Here is an 8754-nt window from a genome sequence, read left to right as displayed (position 1 = left end):
TGCTGCTGCTGCTGACTGTGGCTCTAATAGGCTCCAGCCCCAGCCGGCCCTTGTAAACCGCCTGCCCTTGCTGCTCACACCTCCCTCCCACCTGACACCTCTGCTCCTGGAGTCGCGCCCCCGGAGTTATCACCTGGGAGGAAACGCCGGAGTTTGCGCCAGATCTGTAATGACTGGCCAGGGCATTTATGGAATTAGGGATTGTTTTTTGTATTGTTCTTTTTGTTGTTTAAAGTGGTTGCTTAACGGCTGTTATGGTGCGCAGGAGAGGACGTTTTCGAGGAGAAGACGAGGGGGCTGTGTCGCTCTAAATTGGCACTGTGTAGTAATAACGAGAGAACAGCATGTACAGCAAAGACAACTGTGAGGCTGAAACAATGCCCTTGTTTAGTCTGTGAAGAGTCCCGTCTGCTTTCATGTCAGTTCCATGGTTGTGCCTGAGTTTTTTTTTACACTAAAACATATGGCCACCATGGACTGGGTCCCCACTCCATCCCACACATTCTGTGCACCGTAGGTATGCTGGAGGAGGGGAGGGCTAGGGAGGACAAAGTCATTTGAAAGAAGCGTACAGCGCACACACACAATCACACACATTCACACACGCATGTTCATGCACGTATCAACAAGACGGGCATGCCATGGACACAGAAGTAGGCACAGGAGAGGAACACACAGTCACACACATTATGGTTACACACACACACATATTCAGAGATAAACACACACACACACTCAAATGCAACAATGCAATATATGCAGTAATGATGCCAAATCATACACAGCCTTCTAGATGGATACAAGAGAAAAAATAAGCCTATCCCTGCTCCTCTTCTGCCTCTGGGGTAAATGACACACAGCTGCAGGCCAGCCTCCTCCATCAGAAAACCCTGGCTGGCTCGCCAATGCTCTCCCTGAGCGCAGCCCATAGCAAGAATACACTGAAGTGCCGCATATTTATTTAATGCATCTTTTAAAGTCCCCTTCCCCACCCACCCACCCACCTCCACCCGGTGCGCACAATTGCGGCTCTGAGCCACACCAGAAGCCGCGGGGCAGATGTGAGCGCTTTGGAGCTGGCACCACACTTCAAACGGAGGGAAGGGGGACGGGGCCGACTGCCGGTTTGCCAGCTTCCAGATTCTGTGTCACTCCTCCCTCTGGGTGATGTGATGAGATGAAGACGTTGAAGTGTGTGTGTGTGTGTACTGTATGTGTGTGTGTGTATGTGTGTGTTTGTGTGTGTGTGTTGGGGAGGGGCAGACAGCTGGACTGGAGTACCCCCCTCAACACACACATACACACACACACACAACACCACAACACCACAGCTTGTGCCCCACACATGATTAGAGCCATGGGGGGAATGAGAGATGGCGTCCATTAGATGAACAGATTATTCATTACAGCGAAGCAGATGAGGGAGGAAAGAGACAGAGGGCTGTTCTCAGGTCAGTGTTTCTGTGTGTCTCTCATGCCTTCCTGTTCATCTGTAGGCAGGCCTGGCTCTCACTCCGGTGGAAAACTGCCAAGCGTGACTGGGGTGGGTGGCTAGGATGAACCAGCATCTGCTGTCACACGGACACTGTGACAGTGTAAGTGGTGACTGCACCGATGCAAGCATACAGGCACACACTCATTCGCTCACTCACTCTCTCTCTCTCTCTCACACAAACACACACACACACACTCACAACACACACAATGCATACTCATACACGCATTGCCTGAGGTACCTATTCTTCAAGTCTGTCTGACAGATGATGGATGACGGAGTGATGGCTAGCTGTGAGGCTCTTTGTCGTCAGTAAAACCTCTCTTAAAACATCCAGGGTAATTTCCATTTTCTTCTGGGGTTTTTTTTTTGTCTCTCCCCTCTCTCTCTCCGTGTCTCTCGACTTCACACTCTGTCTCAGGCGCTGCCCTTGATCCTAACCTCCCTGTCGTGAAGGACAGACAGTGAGGTGGTGGTAGAATAATTAGAGTCTCTTTTCTGTGTCAAACAGTTGAGCGGCTGCAGGCTCTCCCACTTCTTTCCTCCGCATAAGACACTAGGACAAGCACGCCTGACAGCAGCCCAGAAATAAAGACCCCCAACCCACCCACATACACGCACACACACACACACACACACACTCACCGCTTCTTCAAACAGACGGACGGGTTCTGGTTTCTCCCTCGCTCCCTGTCCTGGCTGTCCTTAACCCAGAGAAGCACTCTCCTCTGAGGGCCTGACGTTAACCAGACCCCCTTCACTGACACTGTGCAGAAGGCAGAGCAGAGGCCTCTGCTAGTCAATCACCCTTTGGCTTATCTTCAAGTGTAAACATAATTATTTCATATTAATGAGGATTTATTGCCTGGGTTGAGTCATTGGCTTGCAGTCAGTTCAAACAAAAATGTTTGCGGACGGTATCTTTTGTTATTAGTTCTTTTATTATTCGTTTTTTTGGGGAGTTGCATTATTGCATCAACAGGCACAGCTTTGTCCATATATTTTAGGAGTTTGAATGTAGAAATGCTCCAGTACTCAGGAAAGTGCCCCCTGAATACATAAAAAATCGCGTTGTTCATCTCTTTCAATGAGGCTGCTTGACCGGGAAAATCCGAGTATCATGTCCTATTGATTTCACCTGACAAATCCACTTTAGTCAGCACAGATAAAAAGAAAGAGGGAGACCAGGACAAAGCGTGGAGAAGTCTTTCAAGGGGCCATTTACAAGCAAAGACAACTGAGGCTTGGATTGCATGGGGAAGGTACAAGAGGAAACATACATTTAAATGGGTGGTACCCAATGCACTGCCTGAAGACAGATGGTTTCGATGCTAATGTGTATCAGTGTCGCGTGTTGAACTGTGGTATGCTCCTCCTCCGGGCACATTTGATCAGTGTTGGGGAAGTTACTTTTAAAAAGTAGTGTTTGCTCGTTACTCGTTACTTCTCAAAAAAGTAACCCGTTACTTTACTTAGTTACCCTATATGGAAAGTAACTTTTTACGTTACTGGTTACTTTTACGTTGCTCGACTTTGGGCAGAACCCAATATCTGTTCCTAAATGTGTAGGCCTACATAAAGTCCTACTATGGAGGACATAACAGGTATTTCTTTTGTGCTCTTTATTATAAAAAATGCCACAAACAGAGCACTTGACAAGAAAACATTGGGCTTATAGGCTTCAACACCACCACTAAAGCCCTATGAAACAATATCAAACTAGATGTACTGCAGAGCGGTACAAAATATGACCGCCGCCCAGTCCAGCACATTTTTTCCACAAAAATAAATCACGCTAAAAGGCCTATATGATTCTAACTGTCTCATTAAATTGCATTACCCACACTCAATTCTCACTGGTATCTGCTAGACAACAAGTACCAAAACATGATTAGTTCATAGATTTCACATGTAAAATTCATTTTATACAACCCCACCTCCATCTTGCCTGTTCATAATTCTGAGAAATTCTTGAATTGTGTGCATGTGTGCATGTACATGTTTATGTTATGTGTGTGTGTGTGTGTGTGTGTGTGCGTGCTTGTGTGTGTGCCTTTGTATGTGCCTGTGCATGCAAGGGTACATATGTCTACTGTGTGAGTATGTGTCATACGTATGATTACTGTGAATGTATGTGTGTGTGTGTGTATCTGTTTGTGCACATGTGTGCACATGAAATGGGTTAACATGACCCCTGGAGGCAAACATACAGAAAAAAATGGTCATCCTAGTCCCTACAGTTCTCAAGATATTCACAGAGAACTGTGTCTGCCCTACCCTCCTTTCGGGGGGTCCAGTCCAGCGGGGGGGCTACAGATCAAAACGAAAAACGACGGTTCCATGCTATCCATGTGGGGTTACATGCCCACCAAGTTTTGTGTACCCCGGTCTTTCAGTGTCCAGTGGCTTGACATGCCCCCTTAAGACCAACATACATAAAAAAGGTGGACCTCCTAGGCCCTACGGTTCTCGAGATATTCACAGAAAACTGTCTCCGGCCACCTACAGCTTCGCTGCGCGGCGGTCATAATAACATAGCCTCGCTACATCTTGGGCATATAGGTGAACACAAAATGTATGAGGGCTTATTTTATAGCCTTATACTCTTTCATTAAACAGGCGCTCCTCCGAAATTTGGTGCAACGCTAATCATATCAATAGGCTGGCAGTTGAGTTAACGGCAGTAGACAAAATCAGGGGACAGTGTAGGCTAGGCTACGACTAACACTCACATTCCTCCCCTTAGTTTCAACGAGTTCAAAGTAATGTGAATAGGCTACCTCCATCCCTCAGAAGTTAGCGTTGGCTTCGTCTCGCTTGCTATGATTGCTCTTCATTGCTACCAGCCTCTGTCACGTCCCGTGTGGAGCTATAATTGCACTTCATGCTACCAGCCTCTGTCACGTAGGCTGCCGTGTGGAGCTCGTGCCTATTGCGCAAGCGTGCAGCTGAGAAAGCAGCGTCGTTGTCAAATCTGTCCCTGGGAAAAGTAACGTTGCGCCGATATGAAAAAGGAACTACGTTACGTTACCAAATTTTCAGTAGTAACGCGTTACACTACTTTTTACTCGAAAAAGTAGTTACGTTACTGTAACTGTTACTGTAAGCACACAACACTGCATTTGCGGTTTAAAACATGTATAGTGTGTGTAAGTGGAATATGGAACCTGGAATATTTTGTCTTTCTGACTTTTATTATAAAACACAATGTCTAAATGTGCTATATTAATAAAACAAGAAAATAAAACTTAGCCTACATGTATGTATCTGGACTGGTGCACTCTCTATGGAAAAAGAAAATCAGTGATGAACAAGTGGATGAAAATAGCCTGGAGATGTTGACTCTAATTGTGAACAGAGGTGACATCTGTCCTTTAAATGACCAGCCAATAGTATGTTGCCAAAAAAAGACTAGTCAACTAAAATGGCATGCCTGTGGACAGTGAGTAAGAATATCCAGGAACTGTTCAAGTTGAGCCAGTGCAGGCCATCTAGCTGGCCTACTTATTCTACTTTTTTTGCCATCACTGGGTGGCTAATTAGCGGTTGCCCACAATTCACCTTGACCCAACAGAGGCTACCATCGCTGTGTGTGTGTGTGTGTGTGCAACTGAATGTGTGTGGGTCTGATTTCTGCATATGCAGTTCATAAATACATGCACATAATTAAGCATATGGCTGCGTCTGACACTGGAAAGAGCTGTGATCCTTTAACACTATCAGTGGAGCCCTGCTGTGAGATTCCTGGGGACCCTGACAATGAAGACACTTAATATGCACAGTTTAGCAGAAACCTTGGGTGGCCAGATGACTGATGCAAACTATTAAAAGATCACACACTTTAATGTAAAGACTAATAATTGTGCACAGTAATTAAGGATCTTTAACACATACATGAAAAGCACATCAGGCAGCTGTGAAGAGAGCACAGTTTATTGAATCCCATGGCCACCAGAGAGAAAGGCTAATAAAAGCTAGCTTGTTAATTAGCAAGACTAGCATACTAGCCTTAAACTTAACTGATTATTCTAGCCTATATTTCCTTAATATTCAAATGGTCTTCATAGGATTTGATTACATGCAGCCTTTCTTTCACCTTTTGTCTACAGAATTGAATGTGGTCCAATAAACAGTGGAAATGTTTTTGTCTTTTGTGCTGCTGTGTAATGTTGATTGTATTGTTTGGTCAATTGTAATGTGTACTATGTTAACTGTGTAACTATGTATCTATCTATATATTCTGTTTAATCTGCCATTTGCACAATGTTGCTATCTTACATATTATTGAAATGTTTGCTGTAGTCTGGAGACTTGATTTGACTGGGTTATAAGAGGCCAAACTATAAAAGAACAGAAAGAGGAGAGAAGAGAGAATATCTGGTCAGATATTTTGAAATATTAAGTTGGATACTGTTACAGACACACATATGGCAAGATATATTCCAATTTTCACTAAATGTAACATGTAGACTACTAGGTAGATACAAATTTAAATGCAGGAACAGGAAAAGACAGACACAGCACTTCTCTGCTTATGGCATAATTCACTCAGGAGGAGTCTGTTCACTCTTTCTTGAGGTTTGCTGTTTGTTTCAATTGACAGATGGGGTGATAGGAAAGCAGTTACGTAACTGCTCTATCTCTCTCTTTCTCGCTCTCTCCCTCTCTCTCTCTCTTGCTGTCTCTCTCCTATCAGTGCAGAAAGTTTGTTTAGAGTGTGAATGTGTGTGTACTGTACGTGTTCATGTGTGTGTTTTGAGTCTTCGCTCTCGGCAGGAAGTGGGGAATGTTCCGGGCCCTTGCCACTGGCCTCCTGGAGGCCGCACGCCCCCGGCCTCTCAGTGGGCATGCTGCGGGGGTTCACGGGGCCTGCACCTCTGCCGTTTGATGTGCGAGAGCCCCCCTTGTGCCAGTCCATAAATCAAAGAGCCAGAGACACATGTCAGGGAGCATTACACCTCCGAGATGAGGGGAAACCTCTCCTGACACGGCAAGCTAATGAAAGTTTAACCCCGTCAGGAGGTGTGTGTGTGTGCGTGTACGAATGTGTATTGGTATGATGGAATATGAGTGTGTGTGTTTGTGTCCCTGTGTGTTTATATGTGTTCAGGTGATGTACACATGTGTATTTACAGATACGTTCATATTAATAATGTGCTGTGTATGTGCACATGTGCGTGAGTCTATTGGGCTATGTCCTCGTACATGTATATTTGTGTATACGTGCTGTGTATGAATCCATCTGCTCTCTCAATCTCCCTCTGTGTGTGTGTGTGTGTGTGTGTGTGTGTGTGTGTGTGTGTGCGCGAAGTGTGTGTATTGGGACTGTACGTGACTGAGGGATGTGTGTATAACTGTGTGAATGTGGGTATGGGATTCCCAGGCCCAGAGGTCTGCAGAATCCATACAGACTTCCAAGGGGAGTCAGTTAACTCTCATCTGTAGAACACATATCCAATGTGGAAAGTGGATCCACACTAAGTTGGTCTCAGGGTTTTGCCAGCCCGCGCCCCAGAAGTGCCCGACCAAGTGCTGCGATCACACTCAACTCAAACAGAGTTTTAATGGACACTCCTTGTCGCCTGTGGAGGATAAATATACATTTGGGGTTTATAGAAATTATAAACATTAATAAAGCAAACTGCACAGAAGTGAATGTTATCACTATAGTCCAGAATAGAAACAGAGTGACTGTTATGAAAAAGATTAAGGGGTTTATTATTTTTTATTTACTTGGTACTTAACCTCTATTATTCTTGTTGAAAGTACCGTAAATCCATTTTCAATAGATGTGTGCCCCATTTCTGTTTAAAGTAAAGAAGGATGTGTCAGAATTATTTTCAGTGATAAAACATTTACTATCTCTATTTTGCAGAGAAATTACATTTAGAAACAGTGCAATGTCCCATTATCATGACAGGCAAAATTACAACAGAAAAAATGGTTAGACAACCACTATCGCCACAACGGTTATCTGATTTCCCTATCGATACAAATGAAGGTGGGAAATTAGGCTTACATGTAACATTTTTTCCCTTATTGAAATATCATTCAGCTTTTGAGAAAAAAAAATCCCAGCTTCCCTTATCTAAAGAAGACATTTGCATTGTGTAAATACCGCTCGAAATGCCTCTTGACTTGTACACTGAATGCCAAGGGCTACACTTGGCCTCATTTAAGAGCTATTAGATTGCTGGAAAAACACTCAGTCGGAAATGACAACTCCTCAGAAAGAGCGCTTGGAGTCTGATCACGGCCATCGCCCTCTGGGGGTCACAAATCAAAGCCCACATTTTCCACTTTGTTCTCCGGAGCTCTGATCCATCACACTCACATGCAGGTGCCTGAGAGCGCCTGGCCTTACACCCCCTCACTACTGAGGGAAACCATCTGAGGCAGGCGGGCACACACATGTACACACACAGACACACACACACACACATGCACATGCAGGGCCGCAGGGCGACCTTGCTGAATTTATGTCCGCCTCATTCTTTCCCACAGCAAAAACTGCCTTCCATCTTTCCAGATAAAATTCCCTGAGCGGTCCTTGGAGTGTGAGGGAGGAACTCCGAAAGAAGGAAAAAAAGAAAGAGAATATCAAAAAATTTGAACTGGGACAACAATATGACAACATTTTAAAGGAGAATTCCGGTGTGATATTGACCTACAGTGTATTGAAACATGATACCGAGTGTGAACGTATGTCTCATAGCTACTGGAAGAAACTGGAATCCATGCATTTCCACTGAATTATTTTTGGAATCTGATCCCTTATCATAGCTGTTCATTCTTACTCGTTGCTCGACTCTTCGTGATTCAAGATGGCTGCAAATGCTAAACTTCGTGAAGATACTGTCTGTATAAATCGTCTTGTAAGTAAACTACCAGTGCTTTTTCAAAGTTCTCAATGTCTCGTTTTAAATGTCAGGGCCCTCGGAAGTCAACCAATGAAGTGTGGAGATACATTGAGCCTCGTAAATGGGTGTAAAACAGTGATTTATTTGCATGGCTAGTCTTGATGTCAAGCACCACTATTGAAAAGCTGTTGGTAGCATCGGCTAACTAGCACCAGATTTTGGAGTGCAGGGGACAAGCCGAGATGGGCTATGAGACATACGTTCACACTCGGTATCATGTTTCAATACACTTTAGGTCAATATCACACCGGAATTCTCCTTTAAAGTGGGGAAACATATGTGTATCACACTACTGAAACTGATCAATGGGGCTTTCTACACTTTAGTGACTCACAAACA

The sequence above is a fragment of the Alosa alosa genome, chromosome 2 (genome assembly GCF_017589495.1).
Source record: "Alosa alosa isolate M-15738 ecotype Scorff River chromosome 2, AALO_Geno_1.1, whole genome shotgun sequence".
Taxonomy (NCBI): Eukaryota; Metazoa; Chordata; class Actinopteri; order Clupeiformes; family Clupeidae; genus Alosa; species Alosa alosa.
Note: the sequence above shows the minus strand (reverse complement) of the source record.